General features: G+C 38.0%; 1 protein-coding gene across 15 annotated transcripts in view; it reads right to left on the bottom strand.

The window, feature by feature from the left end:
- cacna1g (calcium channel, voltage-dependent, T type, alpha 1G subunit) overlaps nt 1-14,677 on the bottom strand; it is a 232,683-nt gene that overhangs the window by 216,192 nt on the left and 1,814 nt on the right. The gene's annotated exons all lie outside the window — the stretch shown is intronic.

Raw genomic sequence — 14,677 nt, 5'->3', positions numbered from 1 at the left:
CTCCTAACCACTAAACAAAATGAGCATAGCAATTAAACTGTGGTAATGCACATTAAAGAGAATATGATTTATTTAGCGAGTCATCTTAAACTCTAGACACTTGAAAAGCTGCTCAGCCATCGATTTGTCTTTGTAGGATTTATATGGCTAGAGAAGGGGTGTGTCACATGGGCTGAATCTGAATTGCAGATTTCTTTTATGTGCATGGGATGCTGGAACCTTCTTGTCCTGTGAGGCATGTGAGGTAGGGCTGCTATAACTAATTGATAAAATTGATAACTGATCATGAAAATAATGGAATAGCCCCCTATAACCGCCATTCATTATTCCCTCCATTACTCCACTAATATAGTCCACTGAATGAGTGAATGAAAACAAGTGAGCAAATTTAGACACTGAGTGCACCGGAAGTGTTGCTGATGGCATCTTCTGGCGAGGCACAATTTAATTTGGTGAAAAGCTCATAGCGAATGGGTATTCTCTAGCGGCTAACAGCATACATCAGTTGTACACTCATTATCGAGGTACTGAATGAGTGCACTTGATAATGTCCACTATGGTTTTGGACATCAGAACAAATTGCTATCCCCTCAAATAGTGAACTATATATGTGTTTAGGGGGGCGATTTCGGACTCAGCTCTAAAGAAAGCTATCCTTTAGCATTCCCATCCGTTAGCATTGACCTCAAAGCAATTACAGTTACTAAAACAACTTTTTATGAGTGCTCTACAATTATCAATATAAATTAAATGTAAAATGTTATTATAATTTAAATTTATGCATATAATGTTGTGGAAAAGGCACATTCTTTTCTTTGTTTTTAATCAGTCTTCAATTAGTAAGCCAACAGCTTAGCCCATTAGCTTAGCATAGTGCTAACCATAGACTGTAAAAAAATATATATACATGGATGACACACCTCCACTCTCTTCCATTGTAGAAAAGTAAAGCCGCCAATGTCCCAATTTGGCGCTGACATCTTGTGCTGATTCGGGACCGGAGTCTACGCAATAGTGAACTCGGGACCCGATTCTGCGCAGTAGTGAGCATGAGGTGGAGTCGTGCGCTATCAAGGCCCCGCCTACACTCCCGCAGAATCGTTTAGTACAGTTTACTGCAGAACAACTCGTTATGTAGGTGTGAAATAAACAGTTATGGAAATGTAGAAATTCAAGTTAAAGCTCCAATTTCCCCCGAAAATCCCCAAAAAAGTCTGTTGGTCCCTCAGTGACTACTTCGCTTAGAGAAGCTGTCAATCACAGCTGTCAATCATGACATCACACCCCCGTTTTATAGCATCAAATAACTAACTAAATCCAAACTTATTTTAAAAAAACGAACACTCGAACGATCATCATGATTAAAATCTACATAAAGTGACAGAAACAATCTTTGTGAAAAAAAATTATTTGAAGTGTAATTTAATTGTTTAGTTTGTCTCACGTCCCTTTAAATTACATGGAGAGGACGGGGTTTATGACCTATTCTGGGACCAACCACCTAGGGGTGATCAATGCGCTTTGGCTTCACTTTTCAGGACTTGTGTGGCACGCTTGGTGCTAACTGGTTATAAAAGGCCATTTTGTTAGATAGAACAAGATATGATAGCAAGCTACATTTTTCATTAGGCACTGCAAACGGGTACCAAAGGAGATAGGATCTTTGCATTATGGGCACTAGGCCTAAATCAGAATAGCATACTACCATACAAAGGCCCGGTTTCACAGACAGAGCTTAGAATAAGCCAGGATTAGGCCTTCGTTCAATTAGGGCATTTAAGTAAGCTTTTATTTATTTTTATTTCAGTTTATGTTTTAATAATTTTGGTAAAACTTTTATTTCAGTAAGTTGCCAAAGCAACATTTCTAATTTTATTTTTTTTTACGTTTGCAATGTACATTTATATATTACACTATATCATATTTCTATTTTATTTCAGCATTTTAATAAACAAAAATTATTTTTTAATTGTTTTAATAACCACACTGCATACTGTACTTACTAATTCTGCCATATCTTTATATGGCAGAAATTGAAAGAGTAGCATGCTAGTATGCTATTCATTATTCTGTTGTTTAAAAAAAGGCAGAATATGCAGTTACTTTTGAATAACCATCAATGGGAAAACATGCCTTTTTCTAGCATTACAGTGTAGCTATGGCATGTACCAGACACATTATTTGATTACCAAAGTTTGGCAAATGACATCACATATTGGGCTGCAACTAATTTTATAATTTCACTTCTTCCTCACCATGTATCATTACCGATCAGACTGCCACAATGTCTCGGCTCTCTTCCAGGTCAGCATATCCACCAGTGAGGACAGCTCCGAGGCGGGAGCCCCCCTGGGGTGTTCCCCGGACACAGACCGCCCGAGCGACTGCGCAGCACTCCGATGATTACACTCCACAGGACAAGATAAATGATGTGGTGTGAGCGAGTCTGAGGCCAAGGCACTCATTTGCTTCCCATGAGACAGTGTGAGTACAACACTCCAAGACTGTGGCCTTTTTCATCTCCTCTGACAGGCTGTTTGCTTGTTTTAAAGTATCAAAGAACGCTCCCCATACATGCATGATTTAGCGCTCAAAATATTGAAGATGTCACTGTACATCTCAGTAGCTGTAACCTCTGAAGGCCTTGATGTTATGGATGATTCACAAGGACAAGGATGTAAGAGGACACATATCAAGTTAATATCATTAGGACAGGTTGGGTTTGATGGCGGTAGTAAAATACGATACCCTCTAAAGGCTCTGTTGTACCTCACCCACCCACCACCCCACAACACGACCGACACAATTCAAGAGGAACTCATCGAACACACAACCTTTGCCTTTGTTTCAACACACAGCCCACTTTTCACTTTAGCATTACCTTGTTTTACACTTCTTCATTATCCGCACTCACAACCTATGGACTTTTACTAATTCCTCGGCTTCTTATACTCCTACACTTTAAAACCAAGCAGCCTTCTGTTGGTCAATCCATGTGACCTACTTGTTGCGAAATCTGTGTGGGGAAATGTGAAATTTACGATTGTGTGGATTTCATATTGAAATGACAGGATTTTGACCAGCAAAAATTCGCCAAACGCAATTAAATGTGACTGCACTTTTACATCTCATTCATGGATCCTCTAATGGTTGTACAGGCTTCACAAATAACACCAGGAATGCTATTACTGAATTATTCAATATATAACTGACCTGTCAGATATTATTATGAATTGAAAGGGGGGCAATTGTTGTTGTGTATTTTAATATTGCCTTGGCAACTAACTGGAATAAAATAAGTTTAAATAAAAAAAAATAAAATAAAAAAAAATGACAAAAGCACAAATTACTAAAATGAATAAAAACTGAAAATATAAAAATAAAATCTAATTCAAAATATACTATAAAAACTATAGTATATAAATAATGTATATGAACACAGAACTGCTCTGAAATCCCCATTTAAATATAATATAATATAATATAATATGATATAATATAATATAATATAACCCTACTCTGTTTTAAAGTGGTGCTTTTTTTGTTTGTTTGTTTGTTTGTTTACTGCATTCATGTTCTGTATTCAATACAGTATCTGTTTTTACAGTGAAGGAGGACTTTAGGACCTGGAGGACTCTACTGTATTGCTGCTTGCATTTAAATTAAAAGCAGATTTCTCTTTTTCTTTTTTTTCTGTCTTTTTGTCTTCTGAGAGAGGGAGGGAGCAAGTGGGAGATGTGGAGGGGGTCTGGAACTGTTTTTGTAGCCACATCTTGTAGGAAATCCTGAACAAAAAATGTTAACAAGAGACACGAAAACCACGAGGTCTGTGTCTCCCCCACTCCCCCTGACTCAGTGTGACAGCAACACGTACACACAAGACAGCTCTATCAGGAAAAACACACACAGGCAATATCTATCCCCTGTATCTCCTGCCTAATGTAAAGAAGTGAACATTAAAACACACTCCCAGAGGTCCAAAACAACTCCAACTAACAAAATTACAACCCCACAATGAATTTCCAATAAAACACGGGGGGGCTAGAAGTGAGGAAAGGGGCGTCGAAAAATGAAACCGTATAAAAAGTCAAACGTTTCGTGGGGGAAGCCTGACTGCGATGCCTAATCTAGGCCAGATTACAGACAGCCTTGTTCATTTTCTGTGTGCGAGGCCTTAAGGGAAAGATGATTGCTTAAGATATCCTTGAACTAAATGCAACAGATCAAAACCAAAAGGTGGAAAAATCTGCACCGAATAAACTATAAAACCCAAGATGAATATTCCATGCGAGTGAATTCCATGTTTTGAAATCCCAACCAAGGGCGTTGAACAGCGAGCAGCCTGGTTCTTTGTGACAGCCACACGGAGACAACAGGCCACCTCTGTTTGTGGCCGGTTTGTCTTGTCATAATTGCCAAATCTACAGGACTAACATCCTCCCGTTCGCAGCAGTAAAAGGTTAAAGTTTCCCCTTTTATAGTTCTCCCTCTGTCGCTCGCATTACCACACAGTGCTGTTCAGGTGATGGCATGACATTCAAACGTAACATAGTAGCTCCCGAATTCGCTCAGCTTATTTGTTGCCAGTGTGGACGGCATCACCTACGGCTATTAGGCTATAATGGTTTGGAAGCTGTAAATGTCACTGTGGCTTTTCATCAACTACAGGAAGCAGCAGCAGCAGGGCTGCGAGACACAGAGACTTCCCTCAGATAAGTTGTCTTATTGTTAGCAACGGCAAGGGCAAGATGGATCCCAATAAAAGTCAATGAAGCTTTACACTGTAATTACTGTACAACGGTGGAATTCTGGGAAGGTTTCCCCAGGCTTCCACCCCCTTTACTCACTTTTCAGGTGTTGGCAGCAATACAGCGAGTGAATATTGAGGTGTGCCGCCTGGAAGCCATTTTTAATTACACGTGCTGCAGGGGATTGCTTGGACAAGTTCAGGACAATAATTATTAGAGCACAACGGGATTCCTTTTAACCAAGTCACATCAGTTTCACTGGACTGGATGGTGTAGGAAAGTGGTTTTCCTTTTCTTTAGTCCTTTTCTTTTGGGTCAAATGTGCATTAAACATATAAGCAGATGTTTTTAATCTCTCTCAGGGAAGAAATTCAAAATGTGCCCGTAACTACATACCATCCCAGCTTTATATAACAACACTTTCTGCTTTAGAGATATTTTTAACCTAAGAGGTTTTATCTACAGTAAGAAATCTCTTTTTTCTTTGCCCAGACACTAGGTTGAGCATCGTGACTGGGATTGTGATGACACTGGGTGGGTTGAGGGGCCTCTAAGTGTGGCCATGAGGGGAGGACACTACTGATAAGCGTGCGGGTCAGTCCTGGGGTCTATCACTGCCACCTGCGACACACCCCTCCAGCCAAGCATGTCCAAAAAAGGGGATTCTCAAGGCCAGACATCCCAGACGGGTACAACAAAAGCAATCGGGCATGCCTCACCTCTTGACAAGTCACATAGCGCAAATACCCTCACACAAGTAAACACTGGACTGGGTGGTACCTGCTATTTTATCAACTTTTCATGAAAATCCCAATCAGAAACAAGAGGTAGAAATATTTGATTTGTATTATTTTTACTGGCTTATTCATGGCCGTCAAGGAATTACTTTTCATTTATAAGTATTTAAAATAGGGATGCACTGATTTGTTCACCATGATTTTGCCAAGTAAGATGTGATACATTTTATATAATGTCAGGGCTTAACATTATCTCATAATTTGGCAGCAGGTACTTAAGTCACTTTAAGTCCTGACGCATTGATCCATGTGCGTTTTCTTTCTCAACTGTTTACATTCACTTAAAACATAACTGATTGTGTTTGCGTGAGACCGGCATTTTGACATTATTTTCTGTGTGTTTGACTGTTCAAGTGCGATAAGCAGTGAAAAAGAACTATTTAGTACTGAGAGGCAACTTTATGTGCACACACATTGGGTACAAGAACAAAATCTGCGGGAATAAGTAAAATTATGTGCAATGCACGCAATCCCATGCCGAAATTCAAGCGCTGTAACACCAACAATATTCATCTGGAGCAAATGAAACGAGAGAATGAGGGGAGGCGGGTTTGTGTGTCACTTTGCTGTCGGAGCGAGAAAGCGCAGCTGGTATTGTGTGTCTATTCTGCGGAAAATGAGTATTGGAAGTAGGGCTGCACGATTTATCACGATTAAACCTCAAAGTATTTGGCAAAGGCTGCAATTATTTTATGCACAGCTTGTCAGAGCTGTACGGATTAGTAGTAAATGCTTCTCCATCTGAAAGCCAGAGGGCGTTCTTGCACAGAAACTCCAAATATGCCCTGCCGCAGAAGAAGATAACGCGTCATATCGCTGTAGCTGAATAAACAGAAAATTGAAACGCTTGATTGATTAAACATGACTAATAAACACACGACTACCTTATTCTGTGTAAGAAGCCACATCATCTCACAGAAGGATGCTCAACTGTCATTATGAAGTGAGTTTGGAGTAAAACCATGTTATTAAATGTTGTCTTTTGTTGGACAAGATGTTAATAAATGCTTCTCATGTCTGGAATGATGTTTGACGTGTGTTGCTTTTTCAAACGTACTTTATAAGCGACTCAAACTCGCAGTGCTTTCAGATGGATTACCATTTGGAGCCATACTTCATTGACAAGCTGTGCATAAAATTTAAAAAAATAAAAAAATAATCGCAGCCTTTGCAATTTCATAATCGCACTAAGAATCGTGTTTAAGCGATAATCGCATTTAAGTTAAATGTTATTTTTTGTATTGTGCGACAAATCGTGCAGCCCTAATTGGAAGCATTTCAGATATTTCAGTATCGAAAAATCGATATTTTTGACAATGCTACATTGCACTTTTTTTTTTTGAGTTTATTATTTCAGACGCCTTTTTTAAAAAATACTACAATGGAAAATCGTATATATTATATATAAAAATGTATGTATATCACAAAGCTAACAAAAACACTAAAAGCTAAAAATCGATCATTTAAAAAGAAAAGTGAATTTAGGCATCAACATTATAACATACAGTATGAAAAACGAATATTAGATTTGAGATTGGCTAAAGATTACATCTAACAGTGTTATTAAAGGGTTAGTTCACCCAAAAATTAAAATTCTGTCATTAATTACTCACCCTCATGTCGTTCCACACCCGTAAGACCTTCGTTCATCTTCGAGCTCTCTGACTCCTCCATAGACAGCAATTTAACCACCACTTTCAAAGTCCAGAAAGGTACTAAAGACATAGTTGAAACAGTCCATGTGACTACAGTGGTTCAGCCTTAATTTTATGATGCGTCAAGAATACTTTTTGTCATTCATTATTGGCCGACGCTGTTCACGTGAGCATCACGACGCATGCGTGTGATGCTGCAGAAGCCGGCCAATACGGAGCAGGCGTTCTGACGTAGAACCTGGAAGTGTTAAACGTAAACAGCGTAAGAGAATGACACAGAAGAGAAGATATTGTTGAATAAAGTCGTTATTTTTGTATTGAACAAATATGTAAGAATGGATTAGTCAAAAACAAAACACATATGTAAGAATGGATTAGTCATATCAAAATGCCTCTTTAGTGAAAAACACTGAACAGAAGGAACAAGTCCGCCCTCTTGACCATAGATATCTAAGCCCATGTATGCTGATATTGTAGGTGTATAACCAAATGTACCTCAAAGCAATAAAAATCACCATTTTTGTATATTTTGATGACAAATGAAGCAACAGAAATAAATCTCATGTGCTAGGTTTAGCGTGCAGAAGAAGGGGGATGTGTGAGAGGGAAAGGAAAGGCTAGATCTAACTGGTAATAAGACTAAAGGAAAGTAAACACAAGTGGTAGAGGTAATGAGCTTCAGAGGCCGTATGGGAATTCGGTTAGGTGGGCCAACATACATCTCACCCCTACTTTCCCCAGTTTCCCTCTCTCTCTCTTTCTCTCTCCCTCCCCCACCTCTCCTGCCTCATGCCATTCCCCTCAACTTCTCCAGTCTCCTCCAATTCTCTAATGAGAAAAAGCTGGTAGGAAAATCCTGGACTGATTCCTATATAAACTTACAGACATCTCACGGAACAGCCCAGGGAGAAAGAGAGAGGTAGAGAGAGTGTTGAGAGGTTGAAGATTGGCAGGGGGCGGCCAAGCAAGAACAGTGACAAAAGGTAATATAGAAGAAAAATATATACACACGCTAGAAGGAGAACACAAAAGACAGAGCGCTTTCCAAGAGTCTGACATTTCGATAATAATGGGTGTTTGTCAAACAACCAATTCAGCTTGATTCATTCGTTCTCCTTTCTTTCTTTTTTTCTAGCGTGAATTCAGGTCAAATTTACGGTCAATTATGAGTAAATATTCCAAATGAAGCAGTCGGATATATTGATTGAGGAGGAAACTGCCCACGAAGAAACCCACCAGGGTAAACAAGTCTATACACATGCATATTCTTTTTGGGCACCCTATATTTGCACAAATACGCTATTTTACCATCTACGAATCAAGTTATAGCCAATTTTATGATGCCAAAGTAGTTTTTTTTTTTTTTTTTTTACCAAATTCAAACTAATTTATAATCAAGACTATCAGAGTAACATATCGAAGACTTCTCAGAAAAAAGGCCAGAATGTCTCACGCGCATGCATTTAATGAATCAAAAGTGACAATTTAGCTTATACAAATGCACATAAAAATACAAATGTTAGCACAGAAATGCACACAAATACAAATGCACTGATTGCTCAGAGACGCACAACCCAAACAAACCATCATTCTACTTTACCACATACAGTAAAATAGAGCAAACCAGTCTGTTTTTTTTTTTTTATATTTATTATTTTAAAAGGTTCTGATTTTTCATACAAGAACATGAGATCAAATATCTAACCTTATCTTCATATGGAAAGCTAATGTTCAAACATATTTTCCAAACAACAAACGGCACCTTTTGTATGGGCAAACAAAAGTGTTCTATATTGAGGCTATTAGATACAGCATACAGCACCAGTGTCTCTCAGCTGATAGTTAGACATGTAATAGAGGACTAATTTAAAGGAAAGACCAGTCTGGCTGTAATTATAACTTCCTTTTTTGTTCAAATAGAGGGCTTATAGATGTCTGGCTTTGACAGGACCCTGTAATGAGCCACTGTACATTAATTCACAGACTTGGCATATATGGGATTCAGCCTGAAATGTGTTATGGGGGGAGGCCTTAAAAAAAAAAAATGGAATTATGAAATATTGAACACAAAGTAATGACCATTTTCTGCATGGCAAAATTGGCTTCATCCCTCTAGCTTAAGCTGCTTTTTATGTTTATGCTCAGTTTCTGGTTGTCAAATGAAGGAATTGAGGGCTAAATTGTGATTAATTGACAATAGTTAGTGCAATGATTGCCTCCAGAGTCAAAATCTGTCTTCATAAATCAACAGTATGAGCATTTGGCAACAAAAACACCAATTATAGCAGGAGTAACAATGCATAAGAAACAGAATGCTGCCAAGCCAAGCACATTGGCAATATTATAAAAGTACATAACAGACAGTAGCAGGACGTGCCAGTAACACAAACAGTTAGAGAGTAAAAAATTAGAGAGCAACTCTCAGGAAGGGATCATTTTCTAATGAACAGCATTTTTGCATGCTCCCTTTCACATCCTGAAACATATATATAGCTGATGTAAATCACATACTTGGCAAACAAGCGATGTAAATTTGTGACAACATGCAGGAGTTGTTTGGTAACTAATGAGCAGTCTGTTATTTGCTATAGCAGGTGAAAAGGATGCACACAGCATGTTTTTCACCCGTGTTTCCAGGTCTGGGAGTTCTGGCTGTGCTCAGCGGTAGAGAATAGAGTCGCGGTGACACCGTGGAGAGGAATATTACCATAGAGCTAGCTGATGACATAATTTATTTTCAAGATCAACAAAATCTCATATTTCAAAGCTTTGGTTATAATACAAAAAGTAATTTTAATATCTCATATATGCTGGTCTGCAAAGTTTTCCCTCCATTTTCTGCCTGCTTTGTCTGGATGCCCAGAGAATCATTTTCTGCTGATTAAATAAGAGCTCACTTCATGTTCTATTCTTTTACAGACATATCATATATGCCAACAACTGTTGCTTGTTCTGAGGAAGGAAGTAAGGAAGGAAGAATGGAAGGAAATCACAACTAGTTGTGTAAAACAGGCACATCGTAATAGAAATATATTGATCACAGGCCCCTGAATCTAATTAAAATGTATTGCGGCATGTTTTGAGATATTGGCAAATTTTGTATCGCTGGCTAAGAGAATCGAAGTCCGATCTTATCGTGATGAAACACCCCATATTATTAAACTTAACATTGTTTTATTACGTTTTTTTTGTTTTAGAATTACTAACACTAAATGAACATGTTAGATTGAGAGACGCAATAATTGCTATATGATATTCCATTAACATTTTACATCAGAACAGATTAGAATCCGTCTAGTGCCAGTGCTCTGACCGACAGCTACAAAACTGAAATCTCCTCCATGTCCTGAGAAGATGTCTGCTGTCTGCTCAAGCTGAAGGCTTTTAGATGAGCTCTAATGGTGAAGCACAGGAGTTTACTGGGTTTGAGTTCTCTGTTATGATAATAATAACAATGTTATAATGTTATAATAATATTATGATAATTCACAGGAAGACACAAGTGAGAGATATGAGGCGTTCAAAGCTAAATATGAACCCACCCATGGTATATGTGTTTTACTTTGGTTTTTAGTGAAGAAACCGTTTTTGTCACCATTTCTTGAAAAAGTCCCAAAGCACATACATTATCACACGCTTATCTACTGACCTTAGTTTTTAAGATCTGAAGATGGTCTGGAGACCGAAATAGCTACCGTGGAGTGGGTTTGCATCAAGATAGTGGAGCATGTTGGAGATGGTAGTGTTTTGGCCAGTTGCAGAGAAAGTTCTGTGATGTTTAAGTCCATAATGAGGATGTTCAGTGGTTCTTGGAAGATATGTTATCTTAGATATGTTACCTTGAGGTCATTGTCTCATAAGTGTGAATAATCTCCCTTTTTCTTCTGGAATTATTTGCATCAATTTATGCATTATTTACATTCTTTAGTGCCCTGATGTGTTATATACATAGGATACATCTGAATGTTAGAGGCTATTAAATACATGACTTTGATGCAAACCATGACAGTGTAACTCAGCAAGAACTGTTACTAAAAATCCTAATAGCAGTTGTTACTGAAAAATTGGAAATGCATGCAGTAGCTTATCAGTGTTTTCAAATGAACAAACTAAAGACTAACAGAAGACTTGGTTTTCCTTCCTAAAGCTGCATCAGTAATCTGAGCATCTCACTGATAGCATCACTATGGCACATCATTCTGTCTCTTGTAAACATTGGAATTGGCCATTTCAAAATTGTCTTCTATGTTCAACAGTTCAATTAACGGGAAATTAAATACTCCTTACAGTAATACATATAGTACTGTACTGAAAGACTACAAAGTGCACATTGCGGAATTTTATATCATGGTGGAAGTGTTTTCAATTCTCTGCAAATTGTGACTGCTTTAACGTCATCCAAGTTATGGTGAAAATGGGACTGAGACACAGTCAGAAAAAAAAGAGAAACAAAAGAAAGGAGAAGGTAAGCTAGAAGGTAGAGAAAAAAAAAAAATCTAAATCCACTTAAGGTACAATGTGAATGCAAAAGGAATCTATTCAAATCAACTGAAAGAGGCCTGAGTTTAGTTTTTTCAAAGAGTAAAAGTGTGAACATCCTTGAAGAACAACCATTTCTTTTGGCAATAGAATTGAGACCAAAACATTTTTTTTTCCTTTTGTATTCACATTGTACCTGGAAGTGGATTCAGATCTCGTTTTACTCACTTTAATTTTGAAACGTCTCTGTCTACTTTTTACAATAGTTTTTAGAGTGATTTAAGGTACAATTTTGTTTGCATTAAATTTGTATAATTACTCGCAGTGTCAAAGATATTAAAAAAAAAAAAAAAAAAAAAAAATGCAAATTTGAAAACAATACAGTAATGCAGAACCTCACATGCAGACTATATAATATGTATATAATTAAATCACAAATTCTATAATTAGATATGTACATAATTAAATCAGTTTAATAACTGAACTACATTTATTTCTACCTTTATTTCTATTTCAGTGCAATCAACTGTGCAGCCCAACTTTCAAAAGTGAACTTTCAAACTTCTGAGTCACACAAACACCTAAACTCTCTCCCTCTCACACATACAAACACAGGCATTATTAAGTACACACATACTCTCCCAGAATGTCGACGCTACAGATAACATCCTGGAGGTTCCAGAGAAAACCCCATGACGGAGGACAAGTCAAAGGTTCAATAAGCTAGAGTAACACTCAAGGGAAAAAAGATCTAATGAATGACAGGATACAAACACAGAATGATGAATCACAAAGACTGCAGAATCATTCACTAATGGCAAACACAAGGCACACAAGGACTTAGAAAACTCCTTCATTACTGGCAAATCAATAATACAAAGAGACTTTTTGATGAACTGATTGAGCGATCAATTTGAATAAAAATTCTAGTTTTACATCCCAAGTGGAAAAAGTACAAAAATGAGTTTGTCCAAACACTCTCAAATAGGACAAACACATTTACATGCTCCAGTGAGAAGAACAGAGGATCGATCTGAGATACTTTACAAACTATTAAAAAACAGTGACCTTTATGTAATGGCTACAGAGATGTATTAAAGGTCATCTATGAAGACTATACATATAAATAAAAGCTTCCCGCTAATAATGAGTCCCAGAGATTCAGACCCCACTCCATGCCACAATAATGATCTAAGAACAGAAATTACCGTACAAGGAATTATTACATGAGATGGCACTGTGAGAGATGAATTGTCTCGACACATAAATCCGCAAGAGGATACACGGAGGACACTCCCGTTTATGCAAATGTCACTGAATGCTTTGATTTGTTCCTGTACTGCAGGCACAGTATCACATTTGGCTGTATTATAATTACTTTACTTGACCACCGTTTCATAGCTATTTAAAATCAAAATAAACAGCCAGCCTGTTCATTGATCTCGACTGGACGCTGAACAGATTGTGTGTGCAGCAGTGCAGCAGGATGATTCAAGGAGAGGGAATTCCACATCTATATTTTTGACCACAGTTAATAGGATCCCTTTTGGCTCAGTCTTTTCCTAAGCGCATGAGTGCATTGGAACAACGGGAACTCGGTGGAAACAGTGGCATTTAAGAATATGGAAATGAGAGGGCAAGAGCTGGCTTTATTATCTCTGAGGAATAGCAGACCATCAGGCCCGGAGAACCACGAGGCCCACTCACACCCAGTGGCAGTGTGTTTCATAAGCATGGCTTATTTTTTAGGGATGTGGGCTTGTCTAATGGGGGAAGAGCGTGAGGAGTTTGAGAAACAAGAATGGGGGAAAGATGAGTGTGTTTGATTGGGCAGCTTTTCAGAGCCCACAAGGCTCATCATATTTCCTACTGAAGAAAAACAAAGCATTTGAACCCAGACATCACAATCACGTCCAGCCAGCTCGTTCGATCCAAAAGAGCATTCTTTCCTTCGGCGAGGCTGCTGCGAGTCCGTCGAAAACCAAACAGATCACCTACACCCAGAATCAGTCATACTGCAAGTGCACACCTCTGAGTCACACATGCGAACCACATCCCTTTCCTCACACGCTCGCAATCAGGTCTGTTTTCTCCTCTTTCTGCGAAATGACTGGCAGCTAAACAGGGAAGCCTCTTAAGACACTAAATGAAATCATCTCGCTGCTGAGGGAATGGGAGCTTTTACAAAACCCTAAGAATTACAGTCATTAGGACTAATGTAAAGCACTTGTTAGGCACTCTTACTGAAAGGCAAGCAAGGATTGATTGGATTCACTTAAATAATTAACTAATAACAAAGTTAAGAAATCAAGAATATTTTGCTATTGACTTCTCAAATTACTCCTAGAGGGAGTCATTTGAAATATCCATCTGATCTTCTAAAAAGTAAAAAGAAACAGACTTATTGTCCTGAAGATACAGGCCAAATACAATTTGGGCTGAATTCTAGGCAGCTCCAAGACAATTTCATGGCAATTCATAATTATTTTACGTTTTGCCAAATTGGTGGCTAATTCGTATGAATGACCACTGAATGAATGACAGTTAGTTTTAGGGGTGGGTTTGGAGGTGGACCTTCATGCTTACTTTTTTAATAAAAATTTTACATTTTTGAAATACATTGTACAAAATCGGCATCTCGTAAATTATGTTTTCCCATGAGATCGGGTTGGCACTGCCATCTGATAAACCTATAGGCCTAACCAATTCATAGACATGTCTTTATACTATGATTTTGCCTCAAAGAAAGATGTTTAGTAGTAAATTCTGATGATATACAGCCAAAGGCACTTTGTGTGCACAATTCTTAGGTCTAGAAATTCATGACACCAAGAAAATAAATTAACTCATCAGTGCTAATAAAAGAGGTAATGTAAAATTGCCTCAGAGCCATGCCTTGTTGGCCAGTTAATAAAATAAAATGACTTTTCTCAGCTTGTGTGTCATACAAACGCACACAACTGCGTTAAGACAGTTAGCTATGAGAGTGTTGAGGTAA

Source organism: Ctenopharyngodon idella, chromosome 12 (genome assembly GCF_019924925.1).
Source record: "Ctenopharyngodon idella isolate HZGC_01 chromosome 12, HZGC01, whole genome shotgun sequence".
NCBI classification, from domain to species: Eukaryota; Metazoa; Chordata; class Actinopteri; order Cypriniformes; family Xenocyprididae; genus Ctenopharyngodon; species Ctenopharyngodon idella.
The sequence above is the reverse complement of the archived record's forward strand: the minus strand, read 5'-3'. Positions and strand labels throughout refer to the sequence as shown.